Genomic DNA, 15,394 nt, shown 5'->3' with positions numbered 1-15,394 from the left:
CAAGTCTATGGGTCCACCCAAGGTGTGATCAAATCACTACCACCAAGGTACCCATTCCATCAAGCCTACGGGTCCACCCAAGGTGTGATCAAATCACTACCACCAAGGTACCCATTCCATCCATAACACCTGAGACATTCCTAGTGTGCTCCTATCCGGATCATACACTCTGACCCTCGGTCAATTGGAACTCCCTCTCGAAGACCTATCCAGTGGAAGTCCGAAACTGCCCAAAGGCTAAGAAAAACTGTCTACTGGCCAGAGACTCGGTACATAAGTACCCATTGTAATAATGCATGCATGCTCATGTGTTCTACACTACTCATATACACTTCCTACCGTTGCCATCAACTGGCAAGGTGGAACAGAAAAGGGGAACAAGCCCCAGTACCAAGAGGTTACCTTAGTTCGCTTTACCACTAGCTCCGCAGCAGCTTATCTCACAACTTGGTACACAACGGAATGCCTTAATCCTCTTGGTCCCGGACCAAGGGCAGGTCACTGATTCAAGATTCGGGATTCAGGTCGACGTACGACAACCTATACAATCACGTACAGCCATCACTACCCATCAAATAGCATCCAGGTACAAAAATCACGAAATCACCTCACCCACACATGGTAGGTTCGGCCATCCTAGGCTTAATTCCAATTTTATTTTTCTAAATTTTCTTTTTCATTTTATTACGTTTCAATAGGTTGTCAAGAGGCCAATTCAAGTGTCGGTTCGTCATTTTCGCGTCGAATTACATCATAACGCGAAAATCGCAAAATTTCTCCCTTCCTCCTTGAAGGTTCGGCCAAGCATGTGTTAATTGGGGATTTATTTTTCTAAATTTTCTTTCTCATTTTAATACCCATCCTTGGGTTGCCATAAGGCCATTTCAACTGTCGTTTCGCCGTTTTACGACATTTACGCATCGTATTGCGAAATATTTCACTCTAGGTTCTTTAAGCCAACTAAACCACTTATTATTTTTGCATTGATTCTAACACTTGCCAACCACCACACAACCCACCTAGTCATCATATAATCACACAACACATCATTTAAATTATTTTTCAACATCAATTCCTCCATTTTCACAACATAACCAATTTACACCATTTCTCACATTCAAGGTTTTCCATCAATTCTTACAACTCCACACCTCAAACAATTACATTATATCATCATTCAATCATACAACAACTCATTATTAACCTCACAACACATTTTCCAAAATCACATGTCATGACCACCAAAAATCCTAAGTTAAATTCATCAATTTTTACCAATAAATTTCATCGCATTTCTAGCTCTAATACATCATTCTAACACATTATCATCTAATACAATTTTTCCAATTGAGCTCTCTAACATCACTATTCATCAAATCAAAGCTTTAGGTTTTCAAAACTCAATCACAAGAATCAAGCAATAAAAAGGTGTAACAACTCACTCAAATGCTAGGCAATGGGCTCCTCCTACACATACTCCACTATTGGATCATTCCAAAGCTCCATGAACATCAAATTTCACAAGTGAGCCGCGGCCTTGAGGGAGGGATTCCGAGAAATGCAGCTGGATTCAGGGCTTAGGAGGGCTACCAATGAGTCTAGAAGGTGATTTCTATTGGATTTCAACACAAAAATCAAAGGATTTAGTGGAGAAATGGCTAAGTTATGATCCAAAGAAGATTTTGCATGAAGAAGGGGGAGGAAGGGCTGCTGGTCGGTTTTGAAGAGAGAGAATGAAGTGAGGAGATGATGAATAGTGGAGAGGATGAGGTGGCTTAAGTGAAATGTGAGTGGGTGGGTCCTACGCAATTTAAAACTCATCCGAATTTCCCTCCGATTTCCACTAAACGTCCATAAATTCAAAACTTATTTAGAAACTCTAATTTTTAGCATTAACTATTCTCTTTTAATTATGCTTGATCAGACGAATCCGGAGTTTTCCGGTCGTTCGGAGAAAACACTATTTTAAGCTGTTGCGCGCACGATTGGCACGCTTCCCCAAACTGACTTAATTCCACAAAATATTATCAGAAATCATATTTCCTAGTTCTATAGACCATTCATAATTCATATTTGAAACCTAGAGCTCAAAACTCAACTGGCACGTTTTACGGTGCAATCGTACTGCGGTATTTTTACCCGCGAAAAACACTATTCACTGATTTTTCTGAAACTTGTCTATCCACTCAATTTTTCGTTCTGAATCCATTTCCAGGGTTATTTTTATCATCTGAGACCTTCTACTCTATTTTTATCTTCCTAGGGTTGTGTGTTGGCAATTTATCGTTTTGCCCTTTCTTTGTATTCTGGCCTAATCTTTAGGATTTTCACTAATCCATCACTTAACTATTCACTCAATGTATTAATTACTTAATTTAGAATTATGAGGTGTTATAATGAGAATATGAGGTATTCCTTATAGGAATGAATCTTAAGAGTAATGACTCGTGGAAGCGCCCGAGTGGACCCTCCTAAAAAGAAAAGATTTCTTTGAGTATAACTCATGGAGATGTCAAATAGAGAAATAAAAGGTTTAACCAAGAGAAAAGGTAGAGATGGTATAGTTAGTAGAAGGAGTAATATACAATTAGCAGAGTAGTGAGATGTCCTTAATGAATGTCCTTATGTTGATAGAAAGTGTTTTGCACAAATTAAGGTTAAACCTTATACCTGATAGACATGCATTATGAGATATACTATGTATAGTATAATGGAAATTGATAGACTCAAGAGTAGTCTTTCAATGTGAGCTTATACTCTAACACAGTTAAGAAAAAAAATAAGTAAGGAAGAGTAAAGAAATGATATGTTTGAGATGCACAAATTTATGCTAGCCTATTGGTAGTGAAGTAGAAAGGATAGCCTAATGATGTGGTCCCAGTAGATAATTCAAAATGTATGAGAAAAGAACATGAAAGGTTAAAATTAAATAGTATATGTCAGAATTATAGTGGGTAGAATATGCCAAGGTTAGATACAGATACAAGTATGTATCGACAGTAAGAGGATAATGCCTTAAGAGAGTGACTTTTGGTAAGTGTACAACCAAATAACGAAAGTAGCCTTTTATAGGCCATGAACATAAAAGAGGGAAAAATTAAAAAAAATTATGCGGAAGAAGCAACCTTTGCCCACCCTCAATCATGTTCAACCAATGAATCATTCAATAGACATATTTGGGGTTTAAAGTTGATACATTTATTCAGATAACTATTCCAAATCAGATGCGTTCTTGATCAATTCTTTATACTTGAAGAACACAAGTCCTCCAATGAAAATCCACACCACCTTGTTGTCTTGTAAGAGAAGAACGCTTCTTTGAATGCCCAATTTCCATCAATGGAGGTTGCTAGACTCAATAGAAGAACAGAGAGTGGGTGGTGCCTTTGGTTATTCCAAGAGAGGGAGAGATAGCCGCCACACCGATGTGTGTGTTGACTAGGGTTGAAAGTGGAGAAAACTAGAGAAGAAGAGTTATAAAACTAAGGAAGAAAAGGAACTATATATATATATATATATGTGTGTGTGACGCCTCATGAACCTAAGACTAGGTCAAATCAGCGCCCTCATCAAATCCCAATCTTATTAGATAATTTCCTTAATTTTACCCAATCAATCCTTTGATTGGTTTCTCCAATTTCAGCCAATTAATTTAATTAATTGGTTTCCTTAATTTTATTCAATCAATCCAATTGATTGGTTTTTCAAATTTCAGCCAATTAATTTAATTAATTGGTTTCCTTAATTTTGGTCAATTGATCTAATTGATTGGTTTTTATTTTATTTTCTTCATCTGTATTAAATCTAATTTAATGAGTATATTTAAATTCAAATTTCAAATTTGAAATTAAAATTAATTTTATTTAAATTCAAATTTCAATTTCAAAATTCAATATTAGAATTCAAATTAATTTTATTAATTTAACATTTAAATTAATTAGGTTACATCATGAAATAAGTCCAACTTGGCCCATGATGCCACCTACCCTCTCTTGGCCAATATGTGGGCTTTTCCAACTTAGCCTCATTATCCCTTATTGGGCCCAAACCACATGCTAGAATTCAAGACAACTTAAGGTGTTTGTGTGCGACCCATCAGGCCCAACATAGCCACTGACATAAATGGGCTTGGTCCCATTAGGCCCAATCCATCTAATGACAACACATAGCACTAGCAATGCTTTGTTGTCCCAGAGCTAGTTGAGTTCATCGAATGATCAATCTGTTATACCTATTTGGTTACTGTGTGAATTGTCTTTTTCTCTCGGTTATCTGTCTCATTGACCTAGGTCAAGGAAAATGTATCAACCATTGCGGTCTAGGGTTAGCTTTTGCCGAAACAGAGAATCTTCATTTACGGACTCTAAAGAGCTGGTCATCTCATGACTCTTTTACTATGCATAGATTCCCGAGTCATGTAAATGTTATCCCGATTTCACCGGTCTACGGATAACCTAATCTCTCACAGAGATTGACAAATTCCTTTAGCTTGTTACAATAGCCCTGAGTCCTTAGGGCATGCCCAGAAGTATACCTACGAGTCTCCATGTTTCAGGCAGACAAGGTATATAATCAAAGTAATCCTTCCAGAGCACAAGTCTATATGACAACATCAGGTCTAAGGAAAGACACAATAATAAAAGACATTAACTATTGATACTATCTGTGAGATTTCCTTGTAGTGTCTCTTTGTGGGTCAATTCAGTGCGAGCTATTCTCCAATAGGTCTATCCACGAGTCAGCTAAGACATCTCCATGTCTGTAGTTCACGAGGACTCTACCTTGCATCTCCATGCAAGTAGTTGAGTCGTGCTAGTCTTACTCGAGATCACCAATGCCCATTATCGGTATCTCTAGACTAGAAACATATTTCTGGCAATAAATGTGTGGTGTCATTAAGTCGTCATGATCGTGATCCCTATCACAGATTCTCAATGTGACACTCGTTCCATTCCGATGGCTTTATCCAGGTACTCATATTCAATATTTGAGACATGCAATATGAAACAAGATAAAGAATATTTTTATTCATAAAAGCTATTCATAACAATAAAGAAGTACATGGGTCCATCTGACTCAGATATTCTCTAAGACACCTATGTATTAACAAATAAGGGTTAAGATGGTTTTGTACCAAGCAAAGGATAAGATGACCAGATAACATAAGTGTAACGCTCGGCCACTTGCAAGCATCAACGACTATCCCCACACACTAACACGAGACTTTTCAGCATGCTTTGTCCTCACTCGCACACTTCCCGGGAAAACTTCCGAGGAGGTCACCCATCCCTGAATTGGTCCAAGTCAAGCACGCTTAACTGTGGAGTTCTTCCGATCCAGGCTACCGAAAAGTAGATGCATCTTGTTAATATAGGTAGTACCAATTAATTCTTATAAGCTATCCCCAGTTGTACTGTCCTATACCAACACAATCTCTGGAATCCCTCTCTTTCCGGTGTTATTCGATTCATTCATGTACCCCGCTGCTGGAAGCCTGCCAGAAGCCGCTCCTTGTCGGTGCCCTTACGCACCGGCGATCACTCCCCGCCCTCGTCAGCGCTCAGGATGTTACATGCCCACCAGCTTCCGCCTGGTTCATCCTCGAACCATACCGTACTGGATGAGAGGCTCTGCTCTCATACCACTTGTAACGCCCGGCCACTTGCAAGCATCAACTACTATCCCCACACACTAACACGAGACTTTTCAGCATGTTTTGTCCTCACTCGCATACTTCCCGGGAAAACTTTCCAGGAGGTCACCCATCCCTGAATTGCTCCAAGTCAAGAAAGCACGCTTAACTGTGGAGTTCTTTCGATCCGGGCTACAGAAAAGTAGATGCATCTTGTTAGTATAGGTAGCACCAATTAATTCTTATAAGCTATCCTCAGTTGTGTTGTCCTATACCAGCACAATCTCTGGAATCCCTCTCTTTCTGGTGTTATTCGATTCATTCATGTACCCCGCCGCTGGAAGCCTGCCAGGAGCCGCTCCTTGTCTGTGCCCTTGCGCACCGGCGATCACTCCTCACCCTCGTCAGCGCTCGGGATGTTACATGCCCACCAGCTTCCGCCTGGTTCGTCCTCGAACCACACCGTACTGGATGAGAGGCCCTTCTCTGATACCACTTGTAACGCCCGGCAACTTGCAAGCATCAACGACTATCCCCACACACTAACACAAGACTTTTCAGCATGCTTTGTCCTCACTTGCACACTTCCCGGGAAAACTTCCCAAGAGGTCACTCATCCCTGAATTGCTCTAAGTCAAGCACGCTAAACTGTGGAGTTCTTCCGATCTGGGCTACCGAAAAGTAGATGCATCTTGTTAGTATAGGTAGTACCAATTAATTCTTATAAGCTATCCTCAGCTGTGTTGTCCTATACCAGCACATTCTCTGGAATCCCTCTCTTTCCGGTGTTATTCGATTAATTCATGTACCCTGCCGCTGGAAGCTTTCCAGGAGCCACTCCTTGTCCGTGTCCTTGCGCACCGGCGATCACTCCCCGCCCTCGTCAGCGCTCGGGATGTTACACTAAGTGTCAAAGATTATGATTTTGAGCTCAAGTATCATCCTGACAAAGCCAATATAGTGGCTAAAGCATTAAGAAGGAGGTCTGCTAGTTTGACTAGCATGATTATAAGAGATTATGATATGATAGAGAAGTTCAGAGATTTGTAGTTATCCATCTTTGTTGGTGGAAGACTTCTTGAGCTGGAAATAGTAAAGGTTCAAAATGATTTAGTATAAAGAATCAGAGAAGCTTAAGAGAAAGATGAGGATGTTATATTTGTGATAGATCAAAGTTATATCTCTTTGACAGTCAATTTATGATGAGGTATCAGAATAGAGCTAATGTACCCAAGGGCCAATTATTAGAGAAGGTGATGACAGAGGTACATAAAGGCTAGTTCACCATCCATCCTAGAGCTACAAAAATGTACCAGGATTTAAAGATAAATTTATGCTGGCCGGATTTGAAAACAAGCATTGCTGAATATGTCTCCACGTGTTTGACTTGTCAGAAAGTCAAGATTCTTGAACCCATCAGGATTTTTCCAGCCATTGGAGATTCTTGAATGGAAATGGAAGAACATTACCGTAAATTTTATAGCGGGCTTGCCTATAACCCAGGCTGGAAATGATTCCATACGGGTCTTTGTGCAATAGAGACAGGAGAGAGATAATTTTTGGGGCCAAATATAGTGCAAGACACTACAAAGCAGATGAAGTTAGTCAGAGAAAAAGCTATAGAAAGTATTGAGTTGCTAGAAAAGTTACTATGATCACAAGAATCGACCTCTTGAATTCAGTGAGGGGGAACATGTCTTTGTGTGGGACTATCACCTGTGATAGGTTTAGGGTATGCTTTAAGAATAAGGAAACTTTGTCTCAGAATTATAGGCCCTTATCAAATTATCATAAAGGTGGTACCAGTGGTATACTAGTTAGCTTTGCCTACTCAGTTATCCCAGTTACATTATGTTTTTCATGTATCTCAGCTCAAAAAGTATATTGCATATATGTCTTATGTGGCACAATTAGATGATGTAGAGATATGGGAGGACTTAAAATCTCCTGTGGGGCCCCTTTGGATTATGAGTAAAGATGAGAAGAGATTGAGAAAGAAGACTATTCTTATGGTCAAGATTCAGTGGGAAGGCATAATGCCTAAGAAGTCCACTTGGGAATAGGAAGATAAGCTTTTCAGGAAGTATCCTGAGTTTATGGACATATAATTTTCCAATTTTGTGGTCAAAATTCCTAAAATATGGGTGAAGATAATAATAGACTTAGTGGTAATAAATCTCCACCTGATCCATATTTTTATCAAGTTTCATGAATTTTGGATTTTGATGAATAGTGCCATACAAAATTCATAGTTTTAGAATGGACTTTTATGGTTTTGATGGATTGTTTGGTATTGCTTTGATGTAGAGATATGCCAAGTAGTGTCTTGGTGGGAGAAGATCCATTGGATGAGACTTTAGGTTGAAGAACCTAACAATTGAATATTATTAAAGATGTAAAATTGATGTTTAAGTGTAAATAGAGACTTTCTAGCCATATGACTTAGTATGTTGGGTGATATATGTGTTAATAATCATTTTTACATATTTGCATTAGGTTGCTATTGTGTTGAATTAGTGGTTGTGTGCATAAAGTGAAAAAGAGAGCAAAAAACAGGAGCGCCATAACAGGTAAACTTCTGGACATCGGGCATTAGTTCTTTGTGTGTTCCACCATACTCCCTTGGAGATGAACGATTTATATTGTGCATTAGGTGTTAAACCTTGTATGATGCATGATGAGAAAGAATAGAAAGTAGACATATTGTGCATTGGGTGCTAAAACTTGTATGATGCATGATTAGAGAAAATAGATAGGAAGAAAGAATAGACAGAAAGAAAGATAGACAATAGAAAGTAGACAACACTTCTTTGTGGTGTGATCCTTTAGACAACCCTTAGGAGTATACCATCCTTGGGTATTTATCATGTGGGACAATCCATGGTAAGGTATTTTGCATCTTCTTCGGAAATGCAATGGTTTGTCAAACCAGAGAAATAATAGGAATAAATAATATCCATCATAAGCTTCCACTCAGCATGCGATATATGTAGTCTCAGCATGCGATATATGTAGTGGTCGCTTAACATTTTCCTCAACAGGTTCATACAATTTTGTGCAGAATAAATAATATCCATCATAAGCTTCCAAATCAATTAATTTGATTCATTATGTTTAAACATGATGCTCGAGCTACCTCCATCATGGTGGTCAACTAATAAACCCCCCACCCCCCTTATTAACGCCTTATCCTATCAAACTGATATTAAGGTTATTTTATTGCAATATTTTGAAAATTGTATACCTATTTTTTTAAAAAAAAAAATTATTTAAATTATTTAAATTATAAATTGCTTTATATATTACTTTTAGGATTTATATAAATTTAATTTTGATACAATGTTACTATAAAGAAGTTTTGATTATACCCAATCATGTATTATTAGACCAATTTATAATTTTGACATGTAATTATTGATGTAGTTAAACTTATTAAATAAAATACTAACATACGATTGGATGTTAGTATAAAAGAAATTTTTACACTTACTTTGCATCGGCATTAACCTGTGTTCTTTGCAGTGGGAATCATATCTATTGTCAAAAGTTTGTGGGTCGCCATTAGAATACCCAGGGGCCGTTTGGAAAACGGATTTTTTTCGGATTCCTGAAAAACTGAAATTTTAAATTTTCAAATATTATTGTAAACTGAATGTAAAAATTATATTTTTGAAAATTGAGATTCCCAGACAAATAAAAATCATATTATCGTGTACTAAACATCCCCTACGGTCATTCTTTTAAGTTATCGTAACATATCTATATAAAATGCTGTTCATTGTTTAGAGAGTTTCACCCTCCACACCATTCAAACACATTACATATTTTTCAACATCAGATCGAGAGGAAAAAGAACTTACAACCATTCAGATCAATTTCATCATCATCTCTCTCGTCATCCTTAACTCATTATAAACACATACCAAGTTATACTCAAAAAACCTACTTAGTGGAAATTAGAGGTTCTGCAACTAAAGAGGTTCAAAGAAAGATATTTTAACTCACCAACTTGCTTTGTTGGGAATATAAATCAGAGCCCCAGAATCTTTTGTGGACTACTTGCTGCTCAGCTCAGCAACCATTTGCTTCATCAGAAGTTTCTCAGTAAGTTTCTCAGTCACAGGTTTGCTTTTTTTGCTTACTCTTTCACACTAAAATGCCTCCAATATTTATTCTCTAGGTGAAGCATTACCTCACTGTTCTTTTTGGTTCCTTTTTTTCACTCAAACCTACATTCTGCTTGGTGACTTTATATATATATATATATACACATGTTCTGTGCTGGAAAACAAAAGAGAAGTGGTCCTTGTAAAAAGATCATTAACTTGTTAAACAGATCATACAGATGACAACAGTTCTAAAATAGGGTAGATTACTGGGATTCAAGCTCCAATAGAGCTTAAAGCTTTTGTTTCCTTTTCCCCCTTTTGCTATAATAGATGTTTCATATTAAGTTGTTGTTTTGTTTATTTAATTGTTGTGGTCCTTCATGTCTATGAGTTGCACAACATATATACAAGAGCTTTATAATTAAATTTACAAGTTCCTCTCAAACCCCCAAAGTAAATGGCGGTATAGATGGTCCTCACTAGAAGAGTATGGAGAAGATTAACCAATTATTCTAATTACTTTACTATCACTTAATTCATAGGAAAAAGCTAAAATTAAGAGAAGTGCTTCTCTCCTTTGCAACATGGAGGGGCTAGGAGGGGCCATTCCCCAAGTTCATGTAACATTTATTTTAGACTAAGAATCCCTTTGGATTGCCTTTCCAAAAAGTCATTTTTATACATTGTTTATAAAAGCTAAACTATTTAGATTTTAAAAAAATATTTAGTTTTTGACTTTTGATTTTTTTTAAAGTTAAAACTTTTAGCTTCGACAAAAGTAACTTTTTTGATAAGCGCTTTTTTTCTGAAAAAAAAAAAAGCTTTTGGAGAAAAAAAATCCATTTAAAAAAAGTAGAATAATATAAGTTCGCTCCTTTTTATCCTTATTATTCTTTATGTATGAAGAAAACTCAGAGAGTTCTTCAAATTTGGTTGACCCACTATTGTATGTATTGTCTTGCCTTAATAGTTGATGTGAATTTTGAATTCCTCGTCCCTTTTATAAAATTTGCTCATTCCACCATTGAAAAAAAACATTGATGTCTTTTTTGACTAACTCTTTTTTTTTTCAATGACTAACTCTTTATGATAAATGGCATTTGATATTGTGTTGAATTGGATGTAAATCATCCAATGCTACCTGTGGTCAACTTGTTAATAATATAACGCAGCATGTTGACGATAAAATAGTTAATTAGCATAAATAATTCAGCTAAAAAAATAAACCTTACTTTTAGTTTCTTTTTCTTTTTTTGGCAAATCTCGGGAGTTTAAAGAAGAAGAAGAAGAAAAAATGATTCCCTGAGTTTTAAGAAGCTGGCACGCCTCTCCCCGAACCATTAATAAGGTTTAAAGAGTTTTGCTTACAACTAAGCATATATTAATTATTGGTCTTAGTTTTACATAAAAGAAAACCTTTTGCTGATTTTACATTTAGGAAAAAATACATTATTCTTCCATTAATTATAGCTCTTTATCAACTTAGTCCAATAAAATTCTCTTTTATTAAACTCTCTTAATCTCATATTTTGAGTGAAACATTACTTTCTAAGTTATAGAAAATGAAACATGAATAAGATGCGTCTGTACCGCCTCACAAATTCAAAAACGAAGTTTTTCATTATCTATTTATTTATCGCTAAATCTCTTTAGAGTTTAATTTTAATTACTTAAAGGTTAACTTTTATTTGATTTCAGTGAGAAAATAGTATTTTTAACTCAAAACAAAGCTAATTATGGATTTTTAGGACATGTTTGAATTCTGTTTTTTTTTTTAAACAAATTAATTTAAGAAAAAAAAAAAACCTGTTTAATAATGCTTGTTTTGTAAAAATAGTTCTAAATAATATAAATGTTTTTCAATTTTTAGAATTAATTTTAGAGAATATATTTCAGTTATTTTTCTATTTTGTATTTTGACTTTTAATTTTATGAAAAAAATATAGAAAATACTCATTTTATTGATTACTACATAAAATAATTCTAAGATATGTTTTATGAACAGCTACCTTTTTCCCATGATTTTACAATTTAAATATATAATAAAGGAAAAAATGTTTCTGCAGTTATTGCAGATAAGTTATCTAAATTCATTCTTAAAATGATGTCGTTTTGGTATTGAAATCTTAAAAAGTTATAAATATAAAGACTATTATAACCTTGAAATAAATTAAAATTACAAAAATACTATAATTTCTGTCCCAAAATATCGTCGTATTGAACTTATTGTAGATAACTTACCTACAATAACAAAAGAAAAAATGAAAAAAAATGTATGTATATCAAACTTAGCGTACATACAATTATAATATATGGTAATAATTTAATTTAAAGCTGCAAAAGTATTTTGTTCTGTCCTCAATGGAAAACTATCAGATGTTATAATGAACATGTCATTTTGATGATTTGAGGCCTATGTCTAACCGAAATCTACGTCTTTCTAATATGTATAGTACTATAGTTAATGTTTTGGTCCTGCACATACTGAAAAGTGAAAAGAAATAAAAAGAAAAAACCGATTTATTTGGTCCTGCAAAAATATTATGTGAGGTGGCTTCTTCACATATGATTTCGCGCTGCTCCACTCAATACACTGTAGTTATAATCACTGTTTTAAAATTTGGTTTCGTGATCGATTCGATTGAGGTACTGGGTCATTGATTTAACCGGATAGAATCGGATTCAACCGAATTTACTTTTCACATATTAAAAAAATACAAATATATTACTTATATTAAAATTTTCATAAGAAAACTATCAATATATATATATCCCTCGTTTTTCATGTAAAATGTTTCTAATTTGGTTCATCAAAAATAGTTAATTAGCTACGCTATTATAAAATATGGATATTCAGTTTAGTAACGATAATTGTCAATTTGTTAACAAAAATCTGATTTTTTAAATCAATAGAGCTCTCAAAATATTTTCATTGATTTTTTTTCTCTGAAGCACGTAGGTAAGTAATGACAACAACAATAATTAATAATAATAACTTAAACAAAGTTAGAATAAAAAATTACAACAGAGAAAAGACAAAATGTTGGGTATTGATTAATAAACCAAAATTATCAAACCAGTTGTGGAATGAGAGCAGATTGAGTGACCAGAATCCTAATAAGAAATAGATAACAACGATTTACTTGCTCAATTTCAGTCACTGACCTTCGTTTTGCAAATGGTTATGCATCCTTAAGAGTTAAGACAAAAAAGAGAAATATGAGAGTGACGTCAATCTCAGTCAGTGAAGAACAACAATCGACGAGATATGAGAGTAATTTAGATTTTTTTGGATGAAAGTATGAAACTCAAAGGCTGGAAAACATCGTCATTCATTTTGATAGCACTTATTTTTTTTTTTTTTTTTTTAAAAAAACAACCTTTGACCAGTCCAAACCGGGTCCCCTGTAACTCGCCGGGTCACCGAGATCCCGCCGAGTCGACCGGTCCAAACCGGGTCGACTGCGTAACCGGTCCAAAGGGTAGCTCGAACTGGAAAACCTATCGAGTCACTGAGATCCTGGTCGACCCGATCGGTCCGATCTGATTTTTAAAACACGGCTTATAAATAGTGCCACTTGTAGAATTTTTATTTTATTTTTTTATAAATGCGTAATTGAAAAAGAAAATAGAAAGATCATTATATGAAAACAGAAGAAAATTTTAGTAAAAGATTATATCAAATAGTATATTGTTTTCTTATGGATTCACCTTTATGGCCTTGTTTTTTTTTTTTTTTTTTGTATATTTTTATGGCCTTGTTTTGTAAGGATAGATTTTGGACATATTGGGTAAAAAGTAACTTTTCTTACATTTAAGTTGAAACTACAAAAACTTACCAATATTCTTCTATGTAAATTGGAAGATAATCACACCTTTTCAGAATGTGAATAAAAATGAATTTCTCAAAATAATATTTTTCATGTTGTATCGCATAAATTTTATTTTTTATATAAATATAAAAGTGTGTAAGACTTATGCGTTCTTTTTTAATCTCTCCTCTTCATATGATCCCACACATTTGTATATATATATGAGATAAAATTATCTCCTATAACATGAGAAAAATTAATTCCTTTAAAATTATTATCAATGTGGAGCATGTTTTAATGTTGAGATTAATATTTCTCATATTATAAGAAATAATTTAATCTCCTACACACTCATAAAAGTATATGAGATTTATATTATTTTTTCTTTTCTTTTCTTTTCACACAAACTCCTTGTAATTTCATATAATAGAGATAAAATTACCTCTATAACATGTGAAAGATAAACTTTTAACTTTTATTAAAAATCCCTGTTGATTGTTTCTAAATTTCTTTGCTCGGTTGTTTTTTCACACGTTAAATTGTATTATTTTTTATTTTTTCTAAATGTTTCAAAACTGAGTTGGTTTCTCAAGAACAGAGTCTTGAAATCAGAAATGGACTACGCGTTTTACAAGCGATAACGATATGGAAAGCCACAATCTAATTCTTCTCTCTTTTAAAACGCATATTAAATTTTCTTTTATATATACGGGCACATATCTAGTGAATATTTAAAACTTTATTAATAAATCCTAATATATTTATAACTTATGAGCTTTATTAATATAAATGAAATAATTATTATCTTCACATTTAAAAATAAAAACAATCAAACTACATATTTCTTAAAATATATGCAAAAGCAAAAAAATTATACTGACACGAATATTTTCTTTTTCTTTTACATTTCAAAATTTAGAAGTAGTATTAATTTTTTTTTAAAAATGGGTATAAAAGTAGGGTAAAAGATTTTTCCAGTCAACGGAGATAAATTATTTCCGATGAGCATAAAATGACGTCATTTTGGAGCAAAAATCAAGACGTTTTTATAATTCTAATATATTATAGATTATATTAGTCTTTATCATCATAATTTTTTAATCTTATAATCCCAAAACTACATCTTTTGAGTTTGACTGGAGAAATACTTTTACTAATACAAAAAATATAGGCACACAATCAAAATTATTAAACTTGAACCTGTCATTTACTCAATCAGGTATTGAATTAATGGGTTACTGGTTCAATCAGTGAATCATTAATTTAATTGCATGAATTAAATATATATAATAAATACAATAAATATAAAATTAGAAATATTTTAGCTAATAATTAAAATTTGATTAATAGTAAATATTATAAGTTATAATCTACATTATTTATTAATGATATTGTTCGAGCATTTTGTCAAGATTGTCATAAAATCATTTTTTTTAAAATCGGTGTGTGTTTAGTAGCAATTATATTCAGGATTCACCAATTTTATATCGGATTAAATACATAACCGATTTGGTATCTAAATTAGAACTGGTTTATGAGACAACCAGTCTAACTAGAAAGGTCGGATGGTTTTTATAACACTGCACAGAATATAGTTCCAGAAATGAAAGAGAAGGGTAGGCCCTGCAGATGCCAAGTAAGATAATTTCACAAACCAGAGAAAAAAGAGATGGTTTTTGAAGTAAATTTTATTTTATTTTTTGAAAATATTTGAAGTAATTTAAGCATCCATGTTATGGTGTTGTTTCTTTTTAAAGTGAAGCTATATATATATATATATATATATATATAGAGAGAGAGAGAGAGAGAGGGGAAAAAAAAAATAGAAACCAGAAAAGCTG

This window comes from Gastrolobium bilobum, unplaced genomic scaffold, assembly GCF_033153095.1.
Source record: "Gastrolobium bilobum isolate Gb01-03AN ecotype WA unplaced genomic scaffold, APGP_CSIRO_Gbil_v1 utg20807, whole genome shotgun sequence".
Classification (NCBI taxonomy): Eukaryota; Viridiplantae; Streptophyta; class Magnoliopsida; order Fabales; family Fabaceae; genus Gastrolobium; species Gastrolobium bilobum.
Note: the sequence above shows the minus strand (reverse complement) of the source record.